At 37.4% G+C, this 14,862-nt stretch overlaps 1 non-coding gene across 1 annotated transcript; it reads right to left on the minus strand.

Annotated features, from left to right (window-relative positions):
* Nucleotides 1-14,372: 14,372 nt before the first annotated feature.
* On the minus strand, nt 14,373-14,479 carry LOC128282737 (small nucleolar RNA R71). The gene has a single exon (XR_008273092.1). It is a non-coding gene; the product is annotated as a small nucleolar RNA R71 (small nucleolar RNA).
* Between the last annotated feature and the right edge of the window lie 383 nt (nt 14,480-14,862).

Genomic DNA, 14,862 nt, shown 5'->3' on the forward strand with positions numbered 1-14,862 from the left:
CATTATTTTATTTTAGCATATTCATGTGAAAGCATTGAAACCTACTTAAGAAAAAAAGTTTTAAAATTCATGCTAATATTGCCTTACCCCCCTGTAAAAAGAAGCAATATCCTTATTGTGAAAACAAAATAGTGAATGAAAACTGAACACCAAGTAGCATTGTAAGAAAGAGAGGTGAGTCATGAAGACTACTTAAGTACCAAGTCTTTCTCAACAATCCATCCTAGTCATGTTCTGATGATCGCTAAACTAACTAAAAATTCGACTAAGGCAAGCGCACCTATCGAACAGTAGTATAGTTATGGTGAGACCAGAAATATCGTATCCACAAGGACTAAAAGTACTAGTAATTACTATCTTTTTATTATTTAGCCTAAGAATTAAAGGGATGTTTTTAACTATGATTAACTATCTAATTAACTAAGAGCAAGACAAAGATTAAAGTTGGAAAGTACTTTTGGAAAAGCGTTGGAGAAGACAATACCCAAGGAAAAATTCACCAAGACTTCACTTATACTTTTGAATTAGATGATTTATTCACTTAGCTTAATCCGTAGAAATCCCTAACTTATGTTAATATCTCTTTCGAGACTAAAAACAACTGACTCTAGGTTGATTAATTGAAATCTCTTTCTAATTAAAACCCCTATTGTCGCATTAACTCGGTCTATGGACTCTTTTATTAGATTTGACTCTAATCCGGCAAATTAATGTCATCCTATCTCTAGGATTGCATGCAGCTCTACTTAATTATGGAAGATCTACTCTTAAATAGGGACTTTTGCTCCACTAAATAAGCACATCAAAACATAAATTAATATCCTGGAATATTAAAGCAAGGATTAAAACTCATAACTAAGAATAAGAAAAGTATATATCAAATAATTCAAATAATAATAAGATTTGTCTGAGGTTTCATCTCCCTTAGGTATTTAAGGAGTTTAGTTCATAACGATAGGGGACAACATCTCAAAATTAGGAAAATAACAAAACATAAGAAACCCAAAAACTTCGGTAGAAATTGAATGGAGATCTTTAATCTTGAAGTAGTTCCTTCTTCTGAGCTGATTCCAACGGTTGTCTTCTAGTAATTTTTGCTCTCTGCTCTCCGTCTCCCCTTTGATCCTCCTCTAGGGTGTTTTTATAAACTTTGGAATGCCCAAAAAAGCCTAAAATTAGCTTTTTCCGAATAGAATTAAACTTGGGCTCAACAGGGACACGGCCATGTGCCACGCCCGTGTGAAGGTGCTCAGGTCGTGTGCAATTCTGACATGGTTTAATGTCGACACGGCTATGAGACAAAGGCGTGTGGCCAGCCCGTGTGTCATACATGGATGTGTAGATTACCCGTGTGGGAGTGCCTAGGACGTGTGAAACACTAATTTTAGCATATTTTATCTGTTTTTGGCCTGTTTCTTCCTCTTTTCATTATTTTATGCTTTCCTGAGTATAAAACGTGAAATTAAAGAATTAGGAGTATCGAATTCAATAAAACCAAGGAAAAAATCATCCATAAATATGCCAAGCATGGGGTAAAAATATGTATAACTTATGGTTTATCAAATATCCCCACACTTAAGCATTTTCTTGTCCACAAGAAAAAATCCTCAACTCACAATTAAAATAAATTCTTTTTAACTTATAATTCTCATCAATAATGTATTCGAAATAATCCACAAGTAGTCATACATTGAGAATTCGACTAAAAGAACATTAAAGTTTCAAATAATCCAAGCTGAGCATTTTGATCATAAAATTATAGGTATCCCCCCTTATCTAAATAATTACCTTTCATTCTAAATCGAAAAAAGTTAACATAATCACTAAAGATTCACTCAAATCGCTCAAAGTGTTTAAGGTTCAATAATCAGGCACTCAATAGTCAAACATGAAAAGTTATTACCATAGGCTTGCGTGAAAATCAAATCTCCACCACTATAAATGAGATGATACACAAATCAAAAGGACTTTAGCAGGGTTTTAATGGGGCTTGGGTTAAAGGTGTGGATAAAGACTAAAAAAAAGGGTTAGAATCGAGACTAATTTAATAAATTACCAACCTTAGAAAATAAAGCCAATTACTGAATTACAAACAAGTGCCAGAATAAAACTATCCATAACTAATGACGTGAGCTTTTTCTTGATAATAAACTTTAACTCATCCCAGCTCTTTGTAACAATATGAAATTTTATGAGTAGAATATACGAATTTTTTTTAGAATAAGAAAAATAGAGAGTATATAATAATAAATAATTCAGCAACTGAGATGGATGAAAATCGTTAGGTAACTAATCAAATCAAATCTCGATAAAAAAAGGGAGTCAATAAAAAGGGAGAAATTCTTGATGAATCAAAAAGGGTTAAGTTGTGAGTTAACTTTTAGTGGGAAAATATCAAGAAATGGTGTTTAAGGCTCAAAGGGGTTCACTAAGGGTTAATTATGAAGGTAGGCTTTTTAGGGAGTGAGTAGGTTAAAACCTAAGTGTCTTTATCATATCAGTATATCAAATCGATGGTGTGGTCTCGACATGTATAATCGAAGCAAGTTCTATAATAACAAATCAGTATTGACACACTCATAAGCAACAATAAAAGTGAGCAAGAAAGGATATATGCTCTAAAGGCTCAAGTTCTCACGAGAATTATGGCTTTTGATGTCAATCTTGTGAATTTAGAATTTCAAGATAATACCTCAATTTAGGGAAACAACCTAGCAATTTTAATTCTCAAAAGTCAACTTATCATGCTTGATTCTCTAATGTCTTAAAATTACAATAATCAATGCACAATTACCTCTGATTTAATTCAAAACATATCAATAAAAGTTATAAATCAATCCAAATTCATTCTAATAATAATATGAGGAAATTATTTGAGATTGAAATAAAAATTCAAGGATTTCCTAATAAATATATAAATAACTTCCCTACACTTAAGATGTATATTCTCCTCAATGTACGAAGATAGATAATAATAATATAAGCATAATAAAAGAGAGGGAGGAGCGAAACTGCCCTAAATTCAGATGTAATCCTTGGAATGGGGAAAGTCGATTTATAGACATTGGATAGGAAGTGAATATGTAACTAGACAGAGGTAAAGGTGGGACAGGATACTCCGGTGGTGGTAGAGGTTGGGTTCCACAATCACATTGCCATGCGAAGAGAATATCGTAGTGGTCGGTGTCGTAGTGGCTATGGTCATGGTCAAGCAGGTCATGGCAGTCGTAGAGGATTGTTTGTATATTTCTAAGTAGCACCATTCGAGTGAACCTTTTGAAATTGCGATGTCATCAGTAATGTTTTAGGGAGTTATATCGATAGGGTTGTTATGGTTAGTCATAAAGAAACAGCTAGATAAAAAAAATTCAAACTATACTAATAAAAGTATTTTAAGAACATGAAAAATAAAAACAAAAATAAACATAAAAATAAAAAGAAAATAAAAAGAAAAAGAAAAACAAATTGAAAAATAAATAGACTCAAAAGTCCTCATTGGCAGCTGGATCGTGAGGTGCTGGAGCTGGAGGCGAAATGTGAAAATGTTGGAAAAGTTGTTGCAGAGTAGCCTCTATATTGTCGAATCGTTGAGCGGTGGTGTGGAACTGTTGAGTGCAGTATTGCTCGAAGCGAGTCAAGTGGTCAGAAAGGTCTGTTAATGAAGCAGCCGGATGAACTGGTTTGTGACTCGGTGGTGGCTGAGAGGGTGGGTCCTCTTGAAAGGAAGGGATATAATCAGTAATATCATCGGGATCATCCTGATAGGTGGCTCGTGCCAGCCGACATTGAGGAGGATCAAACCTACGACGACGCTCGATCATCCTCATGTGAAGCATACTTGAGATGCCCTATGGGGACATCTGATCGATGAGTGTGAGTGATGAGGACTGCGCCGATGTGTTCAGGAGCCCGAAGTGTCTAGCTAGATAAGTCACATAAGGGCTGATGCAGATAGATCCTTTTCTGTGTCGTTCGGTCTGATGGCGAAAGGCGAGAGCTATGAAGTATGTGAGATCAAACACATATCCCTGCCTCATGCTCCATAAGAAGTATGCGTCATGGGTATTAACGACACCGGTGCTCTCTCGTTTAGATATCATAATGCTGGAGAGAAGGCCGATGCCATGGAGCGGTTGGGGTCGTAGATACCCGTAGCAGGACTGAGAGTTGCCCAACATGAGGAAGATGCGTAGTGAATGTGACATTGTAGATGAGGAAAATTGTCAGCCTCTATAAATTCCTCTGTATAGAGTCCTAAGGCAACTCCGAATTTTGGGACACTCAATTGATGCACTAGTCCACTAAGACGGAATTGGACTGTGCTTGGGTCGTCGAATTCTGACATCACTGTCTGTAACTAAAATGTCGAGCAAAGTTCCAAAGTGAACTCGAGGTATGTTGGCTCAATGATGTCGAAGAAACAATCCCAATGAGTAGTAGCGAGGAGGGCCCGAATGGAATTAGCTAAGTGGACCTGCTCTAGTGCGGCCTAATCAATGCACCAGCCCACACCAAGGGGTCGTCCACGTAGAATCTGAAACGACTCCTCCTGAGATCCTAGTGGGGATTGAAGAAAGGGATGGCGTATCTCAGTGGTTGCGTTAGAGGATATCGCTCCTGGGCCTTTTTGCTTTTTAGAAGCGGGGACTGCAAAATTTTTCCCGCGAGTATTTGTCATAGTGTCCTGCAAAAGTAAACACAGAATTCAATTGGACAAATCAACATAATGGGCAAATTAGTACGAAACAAGCATCCAAGTTCAACTTTAATCAAGCAGACGAAATAAGTAGACTCTTAATACCTAGTAGAAAACTAAATAATTGATTACTGAATATATATATAAATGAGCCAGTAAAATATAAATTAAATCAACAAAACAACTGACCCTAAAATATAAATGCAGAATATTGCAAACATTTAAAACTAACTTAGGCATAAAATTATCAATAAGAACCAACAATATCAATGAAGCAATAACAATGTATAGAATTAATAGGAAAAATAGGAATAAAGTAATAAGTGTAATAATACTAAAAATAATAATATTAATAAAACAACTAAAATAATGTAAAGCAATTAGAGGTGCAAAAGAGGAAACTGATAGTGGTGGTTGGTGGTGGTCGCGACGGTGTACGGTGGTTGAACGGTCGGCGTTATCAGTTAAAGGTATGGGTGGTTGTGTGAGTGGAATGGGGGAAGAAGGGAGGAGAGGAGAGGTTTTGTGGGCTGTGGGGGTAAACAAGGAGGGAGAAGGAAGAAGGGGGAAGGGACAAGTGTGAGGAGGAAAGGAGAACGCGGAAGGTTAGTCGCCGACGGCTCGTCGGAGACTGGTGGCCGGAGTGGAAAGGATGAATAGTGAAAAGGGGGTGGGATGAGTGAATAATAGAGTTTTAAATAGAAATGAGGGAAAATTAGGGTTAGGGATTTGATTTAAAAAGGGGACACGGTCGTGGAGGCCCTGTTTTGGACCCCATGGGCGTGTGTAACATTCCCAGCCCGTGTTTTTCGTGAAATTGTAAGTCAGTATCATCTACAGCCTGTGCACACGGCCTCATCGCACGGTCGTGTGCTCTTTCGTCCACTTCTCCCAAGCCTGTGTGAGTTCCAACATGCCCGTGCCTTAGTTTGTGCTTGTGGGTTGATGATTGAAGTCAGTGTCGTGCATGGCTTGTGGGCATGCCCGTGTGTTAAGGCCGTGTGGCGCACTTGGCCGCATCACACGTTTGTGTGCTCCTTCGTTCGCTTCTCCTACGCCCGTGTGTGTTCCAACATGCCCGTGTTCTGTAGTCAGGTTTGCCCACGGCCTCAGACACGCTCGTGTTTCTAGACCATGTGGGTTGCACAGCTGTATCGCACGGCCATGTTGATTTGTCGTATTCCATGCCTCTGCGAAATTTTTTTGGAGATTGAAGTGCAGTTTCACCTCGGTCTGGGACACGTCCGTGTGTTATAGCCACGTGGTGCACATGGCCGTGCCTAGTTATCGCAGCCCGTGTGTCAAAAATACATGCACTTAAAGTATGAAAAGTGAAAGAAAGAAAGAAAAATAAACTACTTTAGTAGGGTTAGTGCTCGGGTTACCTCCCGAGAAGCGCCTGTTTCTTGCTCTTTTCATTATCTTATGCTTTCCAGAGTATAAAACATGAAATTAAAGAATTAGGAATATCGAATTCAATAAAACCAAGGAAAAAATCATCCATAAATATGCCAAGCATGGGGTAAAAAAATGTATAACTTATGGTTTATCAAATATCCCCACACTTAAGCATTTTCTTGTCCACAAGCAAAAATCCTCAACTCACAATTAAAATAAATTCTTTTCAACTTATAATTCTCATCAATAATGTATTCGAAATAATCCACAAGTAGTCATACATTGAGAATTTGACTAAAAGAACATTAAAGTTTCAAATAATCCAAGCTGAGCATTTTAATCATAAAATTATAGGTATCCCCCCTTATCTAAATAATTACCTTTAATTTTAAATCGACAAAAGTTGACATCATCACTAAAGATTCACTCAAATTGCTCAAAGTGTTTAAGGTTCAATAATCAGGCACTCAATAGTCAAACATGAAAAGTTATTACCATAGGCTTGCGTGAAAATCAAATCTCCACCACTATAAATGAGATGATACACAAATCAAAAGGTCTTTAGCAGGGTTTTAATGGGGCTTGGGTTAAAGGTGTGGATAAAGGCTAAAAAAGAGGGTTAGAATCGAGACTAATTTAATAAATTACCAACTTTAGAAAATAAATCCAATTACTGAATTACAAACAAGTGCCAGAATAAAACTATCCATAACTAATGACGTGAGCTTTTTCTTGATAATAAACTTTAACTAATCCCAACTATTTGTAATAATATGAAATTTTATGAGTAGAATATACGAATTTTTTTTAGAATAAGAAAAAGTAGAGGGTACATAATAATAAATAATTCAGCAACTGAGATGGATAAAAATCGTTAGGTAACTAATCAAATCAAATCTCGATAAAAAAAGGGAGTCAATAAAAAGGGAGAAATTCTTGATGAATCAAAAAGGGTTAAGTTGTGAGTTAACTTTTAGTGGGAAAATATCAAGAAATGGTGTTTAAGGCTCAAAGGGGTTCACTAAGGGTTAATTATGAAGGTAGGCTTTTTAGGGAGTGAGTGGGTTAAAACCTAAGTATCTTTGTCATCTCAGTATATCAAATCGATGGTGTGGTCTCGACATGTATAATCGAAGCAAGTTCTATAATAACAAATTAGTATTGACACACTCATAAGCAACAATAAAAGTGAGCAAGAAAGGATATATGCTCTAAAGGCTCAAGTTCTCACGAGAATTATGGTTTCTGATGTCAATCCTCTGAATTTAGAATTTCAAGATAATACCTCAATTTAGGGAAACAACCTAGCAATTTTAATTCTCAAAAGTCAACTTATCATGCTTGATTCTCTAATGTCTTAAAATTACAATAATCAATGCACAATTACCTCTGATTTAATTCAAAACATATCAATAAAAGTTATAAATCAATCCAAATTCATTCTAATAATAATATGAGGAAATTATTTGAGATTGAAATAAAAATTCAAGGATTTCCTAATAAATATATAAATAACCTCCCCACACTTAAGATGTACATTCTCCTCAATGTACGAAGATAGATAATAATAATATAAGCATAATAAAAGAGAGGGAGGAGCGAAACTGCCCTGAATTCGGATGTAATCCTTGGAATGGGGAATGTCAATTTATAGACATTGGATAGGAAGTGAATATGTAACTAGGCAGAGGTAAAGGTGGGGCAGGATACTCCTGTGGTGGTAGAGGTTGGGTTCCACAATCACAGTGCCATGCGAAAAGAATATCGTAGTGGTCGGTGTCGTAGAGGCTATGGTCGTGGTCGAGCAGGTCATGGTAGTCATAGAGGATTGTTTGTATATTTCTGAGTAGCACCATTCGACTGAACCTTTTGAAATTACGATGTCATCAGTAATGTTTTAGGGAGTTATATCGATAGGGTTGTTATGGTTAGTCATAAAGAAACAGCTAGATAAAAAAAATTCAAACTATACTAATAAAAGTCTTTTAAGAACATGAAAAATAAAAAAAAATAAACATAAAAAGAAAAAGAAAAAAAAGAAAAACAAATTGAAAAATAAATAGACTCAAAATTCCTCATTGGCAGCTAGATTGTGAGGTGCTGGAGCTGGAGGAAAACTAGGGTTCGGGATTTGATTTAAAAAGGGGACACGGTCGTGGAGGCCCTATTTTGGACCCCACGGGCGTGTGTAACATTCCCAGCCCATGTTTTTCGTGAAATTGTAAGTCAGTATCATCCATGGCCTGTGCCCACGCCCCAGTTCCCAGGCCGTGTGACGCACACGGCCTCATCGCACGGTCGTATGCTCTGTCGTCCGCTTCTCCCCAGCCCGTGTGAGTTCCAACATGCCTGTGCCTTAGTTTGTTCTTGTGGGTTGATGATTGAAGTCAGTGTCGTGTAGGGCTTGTGGGCATGCCCGTGTGTTAAGGCCTTGTGGTGCACATGGCCGCATCACATGACCGTGTGCTCCTTTGTTCGCTTCTTCCATGCCCGTGTGTACTCCAACACGCCCGTGTTCTGTAGTCAGGTTTGCCCACGGACTCAGACAACTCGTGTTTCTAGACCGTGTGGGTTGCACGGCTGTATCGCACGGCCGTGTTGATTATCGTATTCCATGCCTCTGCGAAATTTTTTTGGAGATTGAAGTGCAGTTTCACCATGGTCTGGGACAAGCCCGTGTGTCATAGCCGTGTGGTGCACACGACCGTGGCTAGTTATCACAGCCCATGTGTCAAAAATACATGCACTTAAAGTATGAAAAGTGAAAGAAAAAAAGAAAAAAAACTACTTTAGTGGGGTTAGTGCTCGGGTTGCCTCCCGAGGAGCGCTTATTTAGAGTCTAAGCTCGAATTTATCTTATGGTAAATTTAGGCAAGTTCACGGAGCTATAGCTCCTCTCTATATTCTTTAAAATCATCACCATTATAAGGTTTAAGACGATGCCCGTTTACCTTGAAAGTGCCGTGGGTTGGATGACTTACCTCTACTATACCATATAGAAAAATAGTTTGGACTATGAATGGACCTGACCATCATGATTTTAACTTTTCAGGAAATAATTTGAGCCTCGAGTTGTATAGCAGGACAAGATCTCTAGCTTTAAATTGCTTGTGTTACTTTAAACAAGCATCATGGCGGCACTTTGTTGCTTCATTGTATAATCGTGAATTCTCATATGCATTAGCTCGCCATTCATTCAGCTCGTTCAACTGCATCAAGCTTTTCTCACTGCAAGTTTGAGATCAAAGTTTAGAAACTTTATAGCCCAGAATGCCTTGTGTTCTAGTTCAAACGGTAAATAACAACTTTTCCCATAAACAAGTTTGTAAGGGGATGTTCCTATAGGGGTCTTAAAAGCAGTTCTATAGGCCCATAAGGCATCATCTACTTTTATTGCCCAATCTTTCCTATTAGACTCTATGGTCTTTTCTAGGATACGTTTAAGCTCCTGGTTTGCTACTTTGACTTGACCACTAGTTTGAGGATGGTAAGGGGTAGCTATTATGTGGTAAACTCAATATTTCTTAAGGGTTTTATCAAATTGAGCATTACAAAAATGAGTACCCCTATCATTGATAATTGCTCTAGGTGTTCCAAATCGAGAGAAAAGTTTCTTAAGGAATCTCACCACCACTCTAGCATCATTAGTAGGTAAAGCTTAAGCTTCCACCCATTTCGATATATAATCAACAGGTACTAAGATGTATTTGTTCCCAAAGGAGCTAGAGAATGGACCCATAAAATCAATACCCCATACATCAAATATTTCACATGCAAGTATATACGTTTGATGCATTTCGTCGTGCTCGGAGATATTACCTATTCGTTGGCATTTATCACAAAAGGTAACATACCTGTTGGTGTCTTTGAATAGTGTGGGCCAATAAAAACCTGATTCGAGCGCTTTATGTGCGGTCCTAGTCCCACTGTAATGTCCTTCAGTCAGTCCTGAGTGGCAATACTCTAAGATTTTACTTGCTTCTGACTTCGTAACACATCTTCTAATGACTTGATCTGCACATATACGGAAAAGAAAAGAATCTTCCTAAAAGTAGTTTTTCACATCAGTAAAGAATCGCTTCTTTTGTTGGTGTGTCAAACTTTTGGTGTAATGTTAGTAGCTAAATAATTCGCAATGTCTGCAAACCAAGGTTCCTCAGAGTTAGATTAAGCAAAGAGTTGTTCTTCAGGGAACGAGTCATTTATATCATGTTCATCAAGCTTCTTAAGATGTGGGTTTTCTAATCTGGATAGATGATCTACTGCGAGATTTGCGGCTCCCTTTTTATCTTGAATTTCTAAATCAAATTCCTACAGCAATAATATCCATCTTAGTAGTTGAGGTTTTGCATCTGATTTAAAGAGGAGATATCAAAGAGCTGAATGGTTAGTGTATACAACAACTTTAGATAATATTAAATATGGTCTAAATTTATCGAATGCAAAAACCACAACTAATAATTCTTTTTCAGTTGTCGTATAGTTTTTCTGTGTGGCTGTCAATGTCTTGCTAGCATAATAGATTGGTTGAAAATGTTTGTCTCTTCACTGTCCAAGAACCGCACCTACTGCAAAATCACTCGCATCACACATTAGTTCAAAGGGTAAATTCCAATCAGGTGCAACTACAATCGGAGCATTAATTAATTTATCTTTCAAAGTGTTAAATGCTTCTAGACATTCCTGATTGAAATCGAAAGGCACATCCTTTTCTAGTAAATTCGTTAAAGGCTTAGCTATTTTAGAAAAATCTTTAATAAATCTTCTATAAAATCTCACATGTCCTAAAAAGCTTTGAATAGCCTTGACTAAACTAAGGGGTAATTTCTCAATAGTTTTAATTTTTACTTTATAAACCTCGAACCCTTTACTAGGAATCTTGTAGCCTAACACAATCCCTTCACGAACCATGAAATGACATTTTTCCCAATTTAGTACAAAGTTCGTTTCCTCACATCTCATTAGAACTCGTTTTAAATTTTTAAAGCAAAGATGGAAAGAGCTACCGTATATCGGGAAGTCGTCCATAAATACCTCCATAATGTCTTCTACGAGTTCATCAAAAATGGCCAACATGTATCACTGAAAAGTAGTAGGAGCATTACATAATCCAAAAGGCATTTTTCTATAAGCAAACTTACCATATGGACATGTGAATGTCGTTTTCTCTTGGCCTTCAAGAGCTATTGGGATATGGAAGTAACCAGAGAGTCCATCTAGGAAGCAATAATACATATGCCTAGATAATCTTTCCAACATCTGATCAATAAAAGGTAAGGGAAAGTGACTTTTTCTCATGGCATCATTCAACTTCCTATAATCAATGCAGACTCTCTATCCCGTGACAGTGCGTGTTGGGATAAACTCATTCTTCTCATTAGCCACAACAGTCATGCCTCCTTTCTTGGGAACAACCTACACAGGACTCACCCAAGAACTATTAGAAATAGGATAAATAACTCCGGCATCTAGAAGTTTAATTACCTCATTTTTACGACTTCCTTCATGTTAAGATTCAGTCGTCTTTGAGCTTGCACACAAGGTTTATATTCATCTTCCATTAAAATTTTATGTGTGCAAAAAAAAGGACTAATCCCTCTTATGCCAGAAATCTTCCAAGCTATGACCCTTTTATGCTCCTTCAATACTTGAAGTAATTCGTCCTTTTCGATTTGCTGTAAATCTGAAGCAATGATCACTGGTAATGTGGAATTATTTCCAAGAAATGCATATTCTAGGTGATTTGGTAGTTGCTTTAATTCCAATTTAAGAGGTTCTTCAACAGAGGGTTTTAATTTTAATTCATTGTTTACCTCAATACCCTCATAACTCTTCTGTCTCAGTGAAGGGTCATTAGAATTTAGTTCAATTTTTGTCTTACCGAATCATCGTCATTTACCTCCTCTCCTTGGGCAAGACACAGTTTCAATGTGCCCTTATGTATGATTTCCTGTAAAGAATATTGAGTAGCATGATCAATAGAATCAATGAAATAACAGGAGTCATCTTGTTCTCTAGAAAATCTCATGGCATCGTAGATTTTAAAAATAATCTCTTCGTCACCTACTCTAAGCACAAGTTTACCATCACCCACATCAATAACAGCCCTAGCAGTGGCTAAAAATGGGTGACCTAGAATTAAAGGCACCTCAACATCCTCATCCATATCAAGCACAATAAAATCAACAGGGAATATGAATTTATCTAATTTTACGAGTACATATTCAATAATTCCCCTAGGATATTTGATAGATCTATCAGCTAGTTGAATACTCATCCTATTAGGTTTTGGCTCCCTTAGGCCAAGTTGTTTGAACATTTTGTAAGGCATCAAATTAATGCTAGTGCCTAAATCAGCTAGTGTCTTCTCAACATTTAAACTACCAATTAAGCAGGGGACAGTAAAACTTCCTGGATCTTTCAGTTTGGTTGGCAGTTTATTTTGGAGTATGGTCGAGCATTCCTCATTGAGTTCTACTGTAGACAACTCTTCAAAATTCCTCTTATTTGTTAGAAGCTCCTTCAAAAAAATTTCATATGTAGGCATCTGCGAGATAGCCTCAACAAAAAGTTCAAGAAATTTACCGAATTGTGCATCCATGTAGTCTTTTTTCAACTTTGCTGGATACGGAATTGGTGGCTTATATTCCCTCAGCACCGGTTTTTCATTATTCTCAGGTTTTACCTCTTTATCTTTGTTTCTGTCAACTTCTTGTGGCAGCTTCTTTTCAGATTCAGCTAACACTTTCCCACTCCTTAGTGTAACTGCTTTCACATGCTCTTTTGGATTGGGTTCGATGTTACTAGGTAGAGTCCCTAGTGGTCTCTCTGAAATCATCTTAGCTAGCTATCCTATTTGATTCTCGAGCCCTTGAATTGATGCTTACTGATTTTTAAGTGTAGTTTCAGTGTTCTAAAAATGGGTTTCTGTTACTGAAATAAAATTTGTCATCATCTCCTCAAGGTTCGACTTTTTCTCTTACTGGTAAGGTTGTTGTTGGAAGCCTGGAGGGGGTAGTGGTCTCTGATTCCCTTGGTCTCCCCATGAGAAATTTGGGTGGTTCCTCCAACCTGCATTATAAGTGTTACTGTAAGGATTATTTTGAGGTCGAGGAGTATTACCCATATAATTCATTTTCTTGTTCTCCATGTTGAGCCCATAGAATCAAATAAATCATCAATCTTTTTATTCAAGAGTTTTACTTGATTCGAAAGCATAGTAATCGAGTCGATGTTAAAAATGCAGGCCACTTTGGTCAGATTTGTGCTCATAACTTGCCACTGATAATTGTTCAGTGACATCTCCTCTATGAACTCATAAGCCTCTTCAGGTGTCCTATTATTAATGGTTTCACCGACAGCTACATCAATCATTTGTTTAGTTGAGGGATTCAAACCGTTGTGGAAAGTTTGAACCTGTAGCCAAAGAGGTAACCCATGGTGAGGGCACTTTTAGTCCTTGTGGATATGATATTTCCAGTCTTACCATAACTATACTATTGTTCGATAGGTGCACTTGCCTTAGTTGAACTTTTAGTTAGTTTAGTGATCATCATGTTTTTGGCGCCATTGCCGGGGACTAAGATATTAGGAGCACTTAATTTTTATTACTTTATCCATTTTTTATTTTTATTGCAATTTAATTTTGTTTTTATTTTAATTACTAATTTTTCTTTTATTTACTGCTGGCAGGTTTTTATAGTTTATGACTAGAAGAAACCCGTCAGGACCTTTACTTTTTAACAGCAAAATTGAAAGCACAGCTCGTAGAAATCGTAGAGAAATAAGGCGAGGTTTACTATATATAGCGGAAGAGCACGAGGACGACACCACTAATACCGAGGAGATGGCTGAAAATCAAAATAATCCGCTGCCTCCTGTGGTTGCCGCAAATCCAGTGAATCAGAATCCTACTCCTCGTACTATGTACGACTATGCTAAGCCCAATTTAACAGGAACTGAATCGAGTATAGTTAGACCTGTTGTTGCTGCAAATAATTTTGAACTGAAACCTAACACTATTCAAATGATACAACAATTTGTTCAGTTTGATGGTTCGCAGGACGAGGATCCAAACACTCATTTAGCAAATTTTCTAGAATTCTGCGACACCTTTAAGATCAATAGCGTTTCTGATGATGCCATTCGCCTTCGGTTATTTCCCTTTTCATTAAAAAAATAAGGCTAAACAGTGGTTGAACTCGTTACCACAATTACTACTTGGGAACAAATGAGCGAAAAATTTTTACTAAAATATTTTCCACCGGCTAAAACGGCTAAATTACGTAATGATATCTCTTCTTTTGTGCTGATGGATTTAGAAACACTCTACGATGCATGGGAGAGATACAAGGACCTTTTGAGAAGGTGCCCTTACCATGGGTTGCCGCTTTGGCTACAGGTTCAAACGTTCCATAATGGCCTGAATCCTTCGACTCGACAAATGGTTGACGCAGCTGCTGGCGAAACCTTCAATAATAAAACACCTGAAGATTCCTATGAGTTTATAGAGGAGATGACACTGAATAACTATCAATGACAAGTCATGAGGACAAAGCCAACGAAAACAGGCGGCATCTATAATGTCGATTTGGTCACCATGCTCTCTAATCAGGTATAACTCTTAAATAAAAAGATTGATGGTTTCTTAGTTCTTCACAGGTTCACCCAGTAATGTAGTGCGAAGCAAGTGGAGGTGGAACAAGCCATTCGAAATACCAACCTTATGGCCACAACATGGATAACGAGCAATTAAACTACATGCGTAA

Source organism: Gossypium arboreum, chromosome 10, assembly GCF_025698485.1.
Source record: "Gossypium arboreum isolate Shixiya-1 chromosome 10, ASM2569848v2, whole genome shotgun sequence".
NCBI lineage: Eukaryota > Viridiplantae > Streptophyta > Magnoliopsida > Malvales > Malvaceae > Gossypium > Gossypium arboreum.